General features: G+C 42.0%; 1 protein-coding gene across 2 annotated transcripts in view; it reads left to right on the forward strand.

Annotated features, from left to right (window-relative positions):
- The first annotated feature begins 1,642 nt into the window (after nucleotides 1-1,642).
- The window catches only part of cers2b (ceramide synthase 2b), a 43,287-nt gene continuing 30,543 nt past the window's right edge, over nucleotides 1,643-14,386 (forward strand). The window contains exon 1 of one of the 2 annotated variants that reach the window (XM_076970716.1): nucleotides 1,643-2,073. The gene's annotated coding sequence lies outside the window, so the exon portion shown is untranslated. Of the gene's footprint in view, nucleotides 2,074-2,246; nucleotides 2,400-14,386 lie in introns of those variants that run through there. The other variant, XM_076970717.1, reaches the window with a different exon arrangement.

The raw sequence follows: 14,386 nt of genomic DNA on the forward strand, positions 1-14,386 counted from the left end.
TATAATTGTGCATTTTAAACCATACTGTTTATGTTAATAGTAAATGATTGAAGAGGTTCATAGTGTACGTTTTATGGTTTCAGTTTTGGCAGTATTTCTCAATTGCTTACACAACTTTATTTCACAATGCACACAATACCCAGTCTACAAGAACACGCAGGACAGAGTGCCATATTTTATTACGATTAAGACAGAAATATAATAACAGTGACAGAACTGTGACCTCAATAGAAGAAACAGCAGAGTGATTTCTCTCCACCCCTGGGGCAGTGCCCGACAATTACAGTAATACGGTGAAAACATGTCAAGTATGGAAGATAATGCACACTGGCAGAAGCATGATTGAAAAAGGCACAGTAATAAAACACCAACAGGAGGAAGGAACAGTGACTACTGCAAGAGGCCGTGGGGCAGACAGTGAGATGAGGAGTGGTCCTCACCCCACCTGCGGAGGTTTCACATGAGACTCAAGTTTACCATTTGAAAGTGTTAACCCTGCATTAGGTCTGACAGACATGCAAACACAAACTTCACACACAAACTACACCACATCAGAAATTATTCTCAGTTCTTCAGTTGAATATTTTCATCTGTTGGCACTGGAAGACGTATGACTGTGATCTCTGTCTCTGCTTGTGCTTCAAGTCCCTCTTCAGGTAAATAGATGCATGGAAATGCATGCAAATTACATTTTAAGGTGAATGTGGATTTGAAGTGAACATTTCATTCTGTCCACACCATATACGGATTTACAAAATGTGTGTAAGGTTTTGAGAAATGTGTTCAGGTATATTAAAATAGAAATACCGTTTCCTGAAATTAAATTGAAATATACTGTATATGATTTAACGGCGTTTGCAACACTAGAGGGCGATAGAGAGCGTAATGTTGTAAATTGACAGTCTCGTGTTGTGTTGGACGTTGACCTCCCTAATCCCAGACACGTTGACCAAGTGCCAGCTCCTGGCCAATTGATGTTTGAGTAATCGTATCAGTTTTATCAGTGTACTACTGACCTGCAGACTACGTAGATAAATTGATGGTTCTCCACGACACTAGTCCACATACACTAAAGGATAAAGGTTGGGTATATTTTTGCAACATGACATCACTGACCCTACTTTTATAGTTTAAACGGATCACAGTTAACCGTTCAAATTGGAGCTTAACCAAATGCTGACCTCTATCCATCTGCATTACTTAGTTTTTGGTTTACATTATTGTAGTCACAGCTAACCGTTGTGAAAGGCTATAAATGCACTAGAGTAATCGCGCAGGTCCAGTACGCGCCAGGGACTTTGGCTTTGGGTTTTAACTCGTGCCAAACTTCTGTAATCTACAGGAAGACTTGGACTGAGCACACAACGGATCGGTTTTATCGTTTTAAAAGGCGTTCGTGCATCTCTATAAGTTTAATTTGACACGTTTAGGGAGTTGTCAGTTCTGCTGACAGCAGTAATGTATCGTTTTCTAACAGCTACTTGTTAGATAGTTACGATAGACCGACGCTGCAGGTCTTCGCACAGCGGAAGCGGCACGTTATTGACTCTCATGTGCTTTAACGTCATTTTGGGGCTCCTCCTCCCGCACCACCCACCAACCCCCCCCCCCCCCCCCCCCCCCCCCCACACACCAAACCCCCCCTCCTCCCCGCCTGAGCGACGCCTCTCTCCGGTCTCCTGACTAACGTCTACCTGATCATCTACGGGCAGAAACACTCTTACTGGGGAGACTGGAATCACCTCAAACCAGAGAGAAGACTTTATGGACTGTGTTCCGACTCGCCAGGACTGGAGTCGCAACTCCGGCTCGCACTAACGCACCGCGTGTCTCAGCTCTTCTCCAGCCCCGATCGCCCTTTCCGCCTGGAAAACTTTCTTTGGAAAGAGTGATGTGGGTAGGTGGTAGCAGCCAGGCCCAAGCGTAAATCTACGGACCACCGACGGACAACGTGGGACCTCCTGACGAACAGTTATCGTAATCAGGATTAACTTTTGGACGCTTTGGTGGAGACAGATAAACACATTTAGAGCTGAACTACAGCGGAGCACCAGCGAGACACTCCTTACCACAGTGAGTCATGCAGCTGCCGTTATGTGTGTGACGTTTGAGTAGTATACACCTAAGAGAGAGAGAGTGAGTGTGTGTGTGTGTGTGTATATATATATATATATATATATATATATATATATATATATATATATAAAATGTGTATGTGTATATATATATGTATGTGTATATATGTATATGTATGAAGATAGATCAAGCGCTTAACTATAGTGGAGTCTACTCCTCTGGGTTTATACGGGACCGTCTGTGATGTCCAACACGTTAAATGACTTCCTCTAACTTTACTGTGTGAAGAGACCAGCGTGAACACCAGGAGCTCCGACCTGAACGTGAGTCTGAAAGTACAAAATGCACGATTATTACTCTTTGTTTACATTGCTAAACACTCGCTTTACGTGGTCCAGAGTACCGTTATTTAAAGACCGGTGATTCGCCCAACTAGGTACGTTACGATTTCTCTGTTTGTCTGGTGAAACGTAGTTTGCGTCTATTAGGCGCGTTTGAACCAGCCCTCGTGCTTCCGTTTCCTTGGCACGAGTCAGTGGTTGGAAAAGGTCCGCTGTGTTTGATTAAAAGGTCCGCTGTGTTTGATTAAAAGTGTTCAGTCAGATTGGGAAAGGCCTACTGAGCGCCCAGATAGTTTTGGTAAACTTTATATACCGTTTTGATTTCCAGGAGTCGTGCTCATATGAACTGTAAAGATGTACAGTCATTGTTCCGTTAGGCTCGCAAGAATTAACTGGGACACTAGATGCTCAGGTTTCGATCTTTAATACTGAACATTTCTCGGGTTCTCGAAAATGAAGAAGCCTATTTACGTTGCGCACGCTGCGCTAAGCTGGAACTGGACGTCCGGCGTGCGTTGTGACGTCCGGCGAGCATTATGATGTCCGCCGAGCGTTATGACGTCCGGCGTGCGTTGTGACGTCCAGCGAGCATTATGATGTCCGCCGAGCGTTATGACGTCCGGTGAGCGTTGTGACGTCCGGTGAGCGTTATGGCTTATGGTGCTTCATAAAGACAGCGCTCGCTCTGTTTGCACGTGCCTTCCCGAATCTGTTGACTCAGCTGCATTTAAAGCAAAGTGAAGTAGTTGCGCTGTATTTGCCTCACTGGCGCGCACACTTTACCTAATGATTAAAGGCGACAGTGTCGTAATTTCCGTTAACATTGACATTAATCAAATACAGCTTGGTGTGATGTTAGTTAATTTATCATAAAGGCAGATACCTGTGCTTTAACTGTGTCTGCTAAACAAATTTGGACTTTAGTTGTCATTAAGTTCTTTATTAAGTATTCAACAATACTTAATAATCCTAAAACTGTTAATTAACCAATCATCAAACTGATCGTTTAACTAATCTGAAAGTCAGAAACATGGTTTTTACGGCATTTATGGTTCTGTTTCACCCCTTGTGATTAAAAACAATTATTTCAAACCAAACGCTCAAATAACAAATGATACAGTAAATGAAACAGATGTTAAAATGGTGGGTTGGTGTAGGCAGATATCAGATGTTGTCAAGAACGGAGAGTTCTGGATCTCTCACTGAGGTGACCGGTGTGAACTAGGTCCTTAGGCCTTAGTCTGCTAGCTGAGCCTCCTGTGTGTGTGGGGAAGGTTTTAGTTGCTGGGGGGTCCTGCTCATTTAAGCAACAACTGATATATGTAAATATACATATGTACATAGAATCAGTATATACATGTACATATTTTTACTGATCTGTGTATACATATGCATATTTACTGAAATATGTAAGTCACTCTAGTGTGTGTGTGTGTTGAGAGAGGAAATGTTGGATATCTGCATTTGAGTCATTAGCTTGACAAGCTGTTCTGTGCTAGGAGGAGACCATTGTTACACAATAACAAATATATTTTAATCAAACGCAGCTACATTAAGCTTTAATGTCTTGCTATGATTCAAAACCCAAGTGTCTCAGTTCCACAACAACTGCCTTTCCTCTTCTAACAAGTCGCAAAGGAGGGAAGACACCTCATGAGCACACTGCCGTGATAGGCCAGGAAGAGAATGGCCAGAGTGGTGTCACATGACTAGATTAGCCAATGGGAGTGCAGGCTGTCATTGGGGACAGTGCTGGGGAGAGTTGAAGGAGGCGTCTACAGTGCGTGTTTTTGCTCTGACAGGTTGGGGGTCAGTCTAGGTCAGAGGATGTACTCTGCTATAAACTCTTCTCTCTGTGGAATGTGATATGACACCAAAATGATTCACTGATAACAGTTAATAACAGTCTAACTGAACTGACATATTTGCTCTTGAAATAGACAGAATTAGATTATCTAATGCAACAAAAAAAGTGTTTCTGAGAAGCCAGTGGTTTACACCACACAGGCGTAATGCCACTGTGTTCTTTGTTTACACCACACAGGCGTAATGCCACTGTGTTCTTTGTTTACACCACACAGGCGTAATGCCACTGTGTTCTTTGTTTACACCACACAGGCGTAATGCCACTGTGTTCTTCGTTTACACCACACAGGCGTAATGCCACTGTGTTCTTTGTTTACACCACACAGGCGTAATGCCACTGTGTTCTTTGAAGACCTCTTGATGCACTTTGTGGTTTTTTGTTTGCATTACTGGCTTAAGTGTGACACACACAAACACACCCCAGTATCAAGATGGGGATGATATGTTCTCTGGTGATTTTCTGGATTCTTTCTAAATACACACAGGTGTGTGAAGGTGGGGGCAACACCCTTTAGCCTCACACAGCCTGGGAACCTCTGACGGGTTTGAGCAGATGTGCAGTGTTAGGGTGGGTGGCAGACAGCTAGCACAGCACAGCACAATATAGTACAGCATAGTACCCTGAGGACCCGTCAGCCTAGCGGAGGACCCACCAGCCCAGCCCTGTGGTCAGAGCAGTTTGGTTTCAGTCGGGGATGCATTGATGCGTTCGTGTGTTTATCGTTTTGAAAATATTTAATTTCATCCTAAGATGAAAGTGATATCACACCAATTTTTTTTTCATCAGTCAGGAATATTAAGGAGATTATATTTAAGGTTTTTTAAGGTAATGAGTTAAAACAGCAGTCATGGCCTGGTGGTAGGGAACTGGTCTTGTGACCGGAGGGTCGTGGGTTTGATTCCCAGACGTGAGGCCATGACTGAGGTTCACTTGAGCAAGGCACCTAACCCCAACTGCTCCCTGGGTGCCGGGCTAGGGCGGCCCACCGCTCTGGGCATGTGTGATCCACAGCCCCCTAGTAATCACTAGTGTGTGTGTGTGTTCTAACTGCACAAATGGGTTAATAGCGGAGGACAAATTTCGATTGCGGTGAAAAAATCACAATTGACAAAATATGGCACATTTACAGTGAGTGAGTGAGTGAGTGAAAGGATATTTGCAGTGTTAAGGAAAGCAACACCTTGTGTCTCAGCCTCTTAGCAGCAGGGAGGACACGTTGGTTGGGCTGTGCGCCACAAGATTTGTTTCTTTTCACCTCCTGTAGAGGTCATGAGTAAATGTTTTCACTCAAGACTGTTATCATGCATCAAAGTTCAGTCTGTTTGCAGTATCTGGGTTGCATCATTTGGTTATCTGAGATCGTTTTGTCAGCCTGACCATGAACCATCATGGCGCAGGAGATGCTGAGCATGTGGTAAATAAATATTAATAAATCATCTTTATTTTCTGTAGTGGTAGGGTGACGCGTCGACGTAATCGACGTAATCGATTACAAAAATATGTCGATTTGCAAAAACGTGCGTCGACGCGCCACAAAGATAGCCACGCCCACTAAAAACATGGCTTTCTCTGGGGAGCATTCAGCGGCTAAAAAAACTCGCACACGAGCATCTAAAGTTTGGGAGTATTTTGGACAGAGACCGAACAACGTGGTGCTATGTAAGCTTTGCAAAATGGAGATGGCTTATCACAGCAGCACGACTGCTATGCACGAACACCTGAAGCGCAAGCATCCTGGAGCACTTCATCAAGATAGCAGCGAAACACCACCGTAAGTTCTGTTTTTAGGCTATCATAAATTAGCACATTCACATTCACACATTGTAGTATTCACTACAAGTTGTTTTGCTAACTCTCTATATCGGCACGTGTTAAAACGTAATTTCTGCACTCTTGCTGTTATGGTAACATACTATAGTTATGCAAGATTGTTATTCTGTCATTTTATATTTTTCTGTCTACTTTAATGGCCGCGTAGCGGTAAGAGAATAGCTTAAACTAACATTATAGCCTGTCAATGCAGACACGGTTTCGTCTTGAGGATTTCTCTTTTTTATAATTGTGGGTAAATCACAACTATTCAATTAATCGATTCATTGAAACAATTATCGTTAGATTAATCGGCAAGAAAATAATCGTTAGGTGCAGCCCTAATTTTCTGTGAAATATATATAATAAACTGATTATATGAACTTTGTATGTACGAGATATGTTGCCAGATTATGGTAAGAAAAAAAGCTAATGCAAAATATTGAGTGTGTGTGCATTTTGATTTTCAAATTGTACTTGCCCTTGGGGCCCAAGTCATACCTCAGTACAACCCTCATTCACCCGGAAGATCCCCAATAACCCCAACCCCCTATCCCCTTCATTAACCCCAACACTGTTAATGAACACTGTTTTAAATTGCTCCTCAGTGTATGTAGAGGCAGTGGTAGTCAAAGTCAAATTTATTTATATAACACTTTTCACAACACATGTCACAAAGCAGCTTTACAATCGTATGGGTCCAGATCCCTAATGAGCAAGTCAGAGGCGACAGTGGCAAGGAAAAACTCCCTATGATGGTGGGGAATAGGAAGAAACCTCGGGAGGACCAAGACTCAAAAGGGAACCCATCCTCCATTGGGCGGCCCGCACGTCCTCTTGCGGCAATGGCACATCCAACCACGGCATCAGTACATCCACTGGCAAGCCAGACCATCTCCCAGGTCCTTGTATGGAATTGTCTTTGGTAGAAACACGCAAACCAAGATTTAAAATACAGGTTGAGTATGTGAACATCAATTAAAAAAACCATCGATTTAAACATACATATCTCACCTGCCAGTGATTAGCATGTGGCTCCGACAGGCTAATTGTTAGCATCATAACTAAAGGGAGGGGTTCAGAGGTGACCGCAGTCATGAGGGTCACTGAGACATTGCTTTCCACCCAAGTCATTGTCACAACTAGAGTGATCACATGACATGGCTGGATGACAGCATCAATATCTCATATTACCAGAAGACTCAATGACTGGGGCCCCTGAGCTCCACACCTTCACGTGTAGAATATTAACTGAAGGCTTGATTTAAATAGGTGAGTCTAAAGTATAGATTCAAAGATTAGAATTGTGTCAGAAACTCAGATTGGAGCTGGAAGGCTGATCCGTAACTGAGGGGATCCAAAGGAGAAGACACTGCCTCCGGCTGTGCAGACTGGCAGAGGGAGTGGACCAATCAGTCATCACTACCATAGAGTCGGGCAGAGAGTGTTGACTAATCCATAATCTCCAGCACAGAGAAAGAGTGTGGACCAATCTTTCTAGGAAGAGGAACTGAAAGCAATAGTTGCTAAGTGGAGGAAGTAGAAGTAGAAATAGAAACACTACGAGACAAATGGCCGGTGTCGTGGTGCTTAGTTACATGTAGTCTTGGGCTAAATTTCAGAACCAGTGGTGAATCATCATTGAAAATTCAGTTTAGTGTAGAAATAATAATTATGCGTATATTTTAGTTTAACATGTTGTAAAACCACATTTCTAATAATGGACTAGATCCAAATGTGAAATTTCAGGAATGCAGAATACACAGATTAAAAAATACACAAGCGCTATGAAGAATGAGCAGGGATTGTGCGCCATGGTTACAGTGTTCTGTGTGAATGGTAAGAATGTAATAGTGTATGAGTAGAAGAGTAATAGTGCAAGAATATAATAGTGTAAGAGTGTAGGGGTATGATGGTGTAAGAGTATAATGATATAGCAGTATAATAGAGTGTAGGAGTATAATTGTGTAAGAGTGTAAGAGTATAATTGTGTAAGAGTTAGAGCTGGGCAATATGGGGAAAAAATCTTATCACGATAAACAAAACAAAACTAAAGTGCTCAGTGAACTACGTTATTACCACTGTAACTCACAGGACTGAATTGCACAGGACTGAATCGATTTCTATAGAATGCGTCTTACACTTCTATCGAGACTAGGGCTGCAACAAACGATTATTTTTATAGTCGACTAATCACCGATTAATTTTTTATGATTAGTCGACTAATCGGATCATACGTTAATTGAATATAAAACATACAGCTTATCACACTACAATGCAACTGCTATTATATAACCATCATTAGATTTCAGCTATATGCTAACTAAAATTAAAACAAGATCATAGTTCATTAAACCTTTAATAAAATATGCAGCTTGTTGCAACAAACAATTATTAAAATGAAGATAAGACACTGGCTTAAACAACACAAAAATAAATAAATTAATAAAGATTTTTTTTAGGTTTTTCTTTCTTTCATTTGTCTCTGGCATCAAACTTGGCTACATTTAAATCAAATTAGGTAGGTACCTGAAACTAAGAAATTATTCACAAAAATAAAGTTTTGGCCTCACTGACGTTACAGAAAACACACGAATGCGTGCTAAGGCTAATGAAACAAATCTACTACGATAAGCAAGTACTAAGTTAATGCTCTGTTTACGCTAACTTTAGCAGCTAACTAGCAGTTTAGTTTACTGAGATGACGGTCCCTCTTCATCATCGTCACAATCAGCCACAACATGCTTCAGGTGCTCGTGCATCGCGGTTGTGCTGCCGTGGAAGACAAGTTCTGCCTTGCAGATATTGCACGCGTTTCGGAACCCGGCTATGGAAAATGATACCACACTTTTGAGTTCCGTAGCCGGGTAGCCATTATACCAGTCTGTATAAGAGGGGTCGGCAACCTTTGAGACATGGAGTGCCAACTTCAACATTTCTAGTCAATGAGTGTGCCACAATCAACAAATAAAATTGGAGGGTGGGGGGGGTGTTGCATGTTGTATACTGACAGTCACGCTGTCCATATTTTGATTAAGAACAGGCCGCCCTCACTTTAGCATAAATTCCAGTAATTTCAAACCTGGAACACAATGTAACTAACATTTCGTCGGGTAAACTATTTCGTCCTAATCGCCACCCTATAGGGAGTTTTTCCTCGCCACTGTCGCCTTTGGCTTGCTCATTAGGGATCTGGACCCATACGATTGTAAAGCTGCTTTGTGACTACGTGTGTTGTAAAAAGCGCTATATAAATAAATTTGACTTTGACTTTAAATGTTCCTTCCTCTGTTTTTGAGGGGTGTTTCTTTATACTACCACATATCGTTTCGGACAACACTGCAAAGAATGTGACGCGTCAAGTATGAACGCTTCCGTCATTCGTGGAGGTTCGCGCGAGGTGTGCGGAGTCGCACGCTACGGTCACTCGTGAAAGTATAATAAATAATGCAGCCTTGACGCGGCTCAGGGATTACGTCACACGCAGCGCCGTGCGGCCGTAGTGCCTGTAAATTTTTATTTTAATAGTCCAATGAAGGTAATTTAAAAACCAGGACATTTCCTCACTTAAAAAAAAAAAAAAAAACCCGGGACGCCCGGGAAATACGGACATTTAGTCACCCTACTTTAAGAGAGCTGGACTGTTTGCCATACCTAACCACGGCACGTTTAACGGCTTCGGCTCTTTCGGCGGGGTCTTTATACGTCTTGTCGTGTTTAGTCTCGAAATGCTTCTTAAACATGGGTCTGTGGCGGGAGCTGAGTGCAGAGGAGCGATTTCGATTGGAGGATCGTGCTCTCTGATTTTTTTTATTATTAATTTTTTTCCCTGATGCTGGTCCAGCGTGGCGCATGCCAGTGATTATGCCTCGGCATGCCACATGGGATGATACAAATTTTTTTTATAAATTCTTTTTGAGCCTCCCCAATTAAATACTCATCATATTGTTATTGGGGGTGATTTTATTCTGGTACAGGAAATATGGCTAGATAGATCCTCCCCTAAGCAATCAGTCTTGTCCAAGTCCTCCAATCGGGTTTTAAAGTATTCATCCCAACTTGGTCTGTCAGATCCATGGAGAGTCAGTCAGCCAGTAGAGTCTTTTCCTTTTTTCGGTTGTACATCATACCTACTCCAGGATTTATTTTTTCCTATTGGACAATAAATTGCTCTCACATGTCTCTTCATCCTCCTATCACCTAATTATTGTTTCTGACCATGCCCCCACATCTATTGACTTATGTGTTCCTATTAGCAGACCTGACCATAAGCACTGAAAATTTTGCTCATACATGTTATCTGATAACGACTTTAAAATGTTTATCATCTCTCTCATAGATCTTTACTTCTCATGTAACGACTCCCCCGAGGTCAACATCCACTCTCTTTGGGAGGCCTTTAAAGCATATATTCATGGTCAAAAGATTTCATTTGTCTCTCACTCACGGAGGACTGAGATACTGAGATTGTCAGAGATTTTGGAGGAACTGCGTAAACTGGAGACTGATTATGTGGTATGTGCGTCTCCCTCGCTTTATAAACGTCGTCTTCAACTTCACTCAGAGTACGAGGGTTTAATGACCTGGAAGGTTGAAATACAATTAAGACAGTCCAGGCTACGCTTTTATGAACAGAGTGACAAGGCTGGGAAGCTTCTTGCCCATCAAGTTCAGTCCAATGGAGCTTCTAGATTGATTCATAGAATCAGATCTTCCTCTGGTGATGTGGTTTCTGACCCTAAGTTAGTTAACCAAATTTTCACAGACTTCTACACTAACCTGTATGCTTCAGTCACGTCCTCTTTCTCAGAGGGACCCCACTATTTACGATTCATTGCCATTTCCTCAGGCCTCGCCTTCCCAAATTGATGAAATGGGTTCCCACATTACTACTCCTGAGATACAGCAAGCTATAGTCTTTGAATTCTGGTAAATCTACTGGCCCAGATGGGTTTTCAATAGAATATTATTGTAACAAAAGAATTTTCCTCCTTTCACGCTCCTCTTTTGGGCAGGGTATATAATGACTCACTTCTAATTGGTCTTCTACCCACATGTCTCATGCCACCATTTCACTTCTACTCAAAAAGGACAAAGACCCCACCCTCTGCACTAGCTACAGACCGATATCTCTTCTTAATGTGGACTTTAAGATCTTGGCCAAGGTTTTTGCCTCTCATCTTCAGCGGATTCTACCTGACTTAATTGCTCAGGACCAAACCTTTATGCATGGTAGACATTCATTCTTTAACACTAGAAGGCTGGCTAATATTTTATACTCTCATCCTTCTGACTCTCCAGAGGTTATCATCTCTCTCGATGCTGAGAAGGCCTTTAATAAGGTGGAATGTAAAGGTGTCTTCAACTAAGGATTTTCATAGTCAAATCTGATTAGTCAGATTTTCTCTTAGTCGACTAAGTCAAATCAGGTTTTTTTTTCCTAGAGTGCCTTAAATGAGATCCTGACAATTTGCCACACAAATTGTTTTTTCTAGCAAATTGTTGTTTTTAGCTTTGGAAAAATTTGGCTGCTGTCCTACGTTTATCTCTTGGATCCGTCTTTTGTATGCGGCTCCAACCACTTCTGTCTTACTAACGGCACTATCTCTCCCTCCTTTCCTCTCCAGCGTGGAACATGTCAGGGCTGTCCTCTTTCACCTTTGCTGTTTAATTTGGCTTTGGAACCCCTGGCTATATGGCTGTGTGAACATCAGAGTTTTGAAGGAATCTCACACTCAAAATTCTGTTCATAAACTCTTTATATGCTGATGATCTTCTTGTATACGTTTCTCACCCCAGCTCCTCCCTTCCTTCAATACTGGCTATTCTTCAACAATTTGGTAGGGTGTCCAGTTATCAATTGAATCTCCAGAAAAGTGAGCTATTTTTGGTCAATTCAGCTGCTCAGTCGCTTCCCTTATCCTTCTTCCTTTTAGGGTCGCTCATAGAAAATTCAGATATTTGGGCATTACATTTATGCACTTTTTTATGATTTACTGGGATCAATAAGATTTTATTCCACTGCTTGACAAAACTATATCAGACCTTGATAGATGGTCTGATATAATTACCCTTATCACTGATTGGCTGTATTAATTTAATTAAAATGAACGTGCTACCGAAATTTTTATTCCTATTTCAGCATATCCCTATCTTAATCAACAAAGCACTTTTAATAAACTTGATAGCGTACTGACTCCCTTTATTTGGTGTAACAAACTTGCTCGTCTGAAAAGGGCATTGCTTCAACTTCAGAAGACTGATGGGGGATTGGTATGGAGTGATTTTTGTTTCAAAAGTTCCACAGAAGCAAAAGTAAATCTGCAGGCAAAATTCTTAGCATCAAGAGCAGAAAGTATACAGTCATGGCCAAAAGTTTTGAGAATTATACAAATATTAATTTGTTTGCTGCTTCAGTTTTTATAATGGCAATTTGCATATACTCCAGAATGTTATAAAGAGTGATCAGCTTAACAGCAATTAATTGCAAAGTCAATATTTGCCTAGAAAATGAACTTTAGCCCCCAAAACACATTTCAACTTCATTGCAGCCCTGCCTTAAAAGGACCAGCTAACATTGTTTCAGTGATTGCTCCATTATCACAGGTGTGGGTATTGATGAGGACAGGGCTGGAGATCAATCTGTCATGATTAAGTAAGAATGACACCACTTTACACTTTAAAAGGAGGCTGGTGCTTGGCATCATTGTTTCTCTTCTGTTAACCATGGTTATCTCTAAAGAAACACGTGCAGTCATCATTGCACTGCACAAAAATGGCCTAACAGGGAAGAGTATCGCAGCTAGAAAGATTGCACCTCAGTCAACAATCTATCGCATCATCAAAAACTTCAAGGAGAGAGGTTCCTTTGTTGCCAAAAAAGCTCCAGGGCGCCCAAGAAAGACGAGCAAGTACCAGGACCGTCTCTTAAAAGTGTTTCAGCTGTGGGATCGGGCTACCAGCAGTGCAGAGCTTTCTCAGGAATGGAAGCAGGCAGGTGTGAGTGCATGTGCATGCACTGTGAGGCGGAGACTCTTGGAGCAAGGCCTGGTCTCAAGGAGGGCAGCAAAGAAGCCACTTCTCTCCAGAAAAAAACATCAGGGACTAGGGCTGTCGCAATAACCACAATATTGTAATACCGCGATATTCACCTGCCAACCGGGAATTCCAAGCAACCGTCACACCGCGATGTTCGTGTTTTCTTTTTTCCACAAGGTTCTTCTTGTTTTACATGTAAGCCACTTCGCTGCGTGTGCGGTAGATGTTAATTACTATTTAAAAACGTTCGTATCCATTGCTTCTGATTGTCGGCCTTTTTATGGAAACAGTGGCGGCTACTCTGGTCGCAAAACCAAACGTGACTTTGCCAGTTTGGGAGCATTTCGGCTTTCAACCGAATGAAAAGAGAGAGCCGGACAATTTAGACGAGGCAATATGCAAAATCTGTGCGCAAAAGGTTGCTGTGAAACGGGGAAACGAAGAGAGCTCGCACACATGCCGAGCTCTCGCACTACCTACACGAGCCCGTAGACTCTAACGCAGATCCCCTCGCCTGGTGGCGCGACAACCAGGTTAGATTTCCTCTGCTTTCTAAAGTGGCCCGCAAGTACATGTGTATTTGTGCAACGAGCACACCACCAGAGAGAGTTTTTAGTGCTGCTGGAAACATTGTTACCCCACTTAGATCCTCTCTGAAACCACATAAGGCGAACATGTTGGTATCATGTTGGAACATGATAACGCCGGACTAAACCTAGACTTTATTACTAAAGGAAGGGTTTCGTTTTCCTTCTTTTTTAAAAACGAATTCTGATCTCATGTGCTCAAGTTTATTTTGCCTTCTTTGCACAGCGTAGATCAATCATAGGCTACAGTTGTGATCAAATTTATTCAACCCCCACTGAAATAAAGTGTTTTGGCCAGTTTGACATTGATTTTGATCATTTCAGTCATCTTATTTACAATTATATCAAAGAGGCACTTATAAATTAGACAAACATAACATAATATTTATGATGGAATAACCACAAATGTCTTTACTGTGCTCACATCATTATCAGTTTTATTCAACCCCCTAGTGACATTATTTTTTAGTACTTAGTACAACATCCTTTTCCAGTTATGACAGCTTTCAAGCGTGAAGCATAGCTTGACACAAGTGTCTTGCAGCGACCTATGGGTATCTTAGCCCATTCTTCATGGGCAAAAGCCTCCAGTTCAGTCACATTCTTAGGCTTGCGCACTGCAACTGCCTTCTTTAGGTCCCACCAGAGGTTCTCAATTGGATTTAAGT

This window comes from Brachyhypopomus gauderio, chromosome 13 (assembly GCF_052324685.1).
Source record: "Brachyhypopomus gauderio isolate BG-103 chromosome 13, BGAUD_0.2, whole genome shotgun sequence".
NCBI lineage: Eukaryota > Metazoa > Chordata > Actinopteri > Gymnotiformes > Hypopomidae > Brachyhypopomus > Brachyhypopomus gauderio.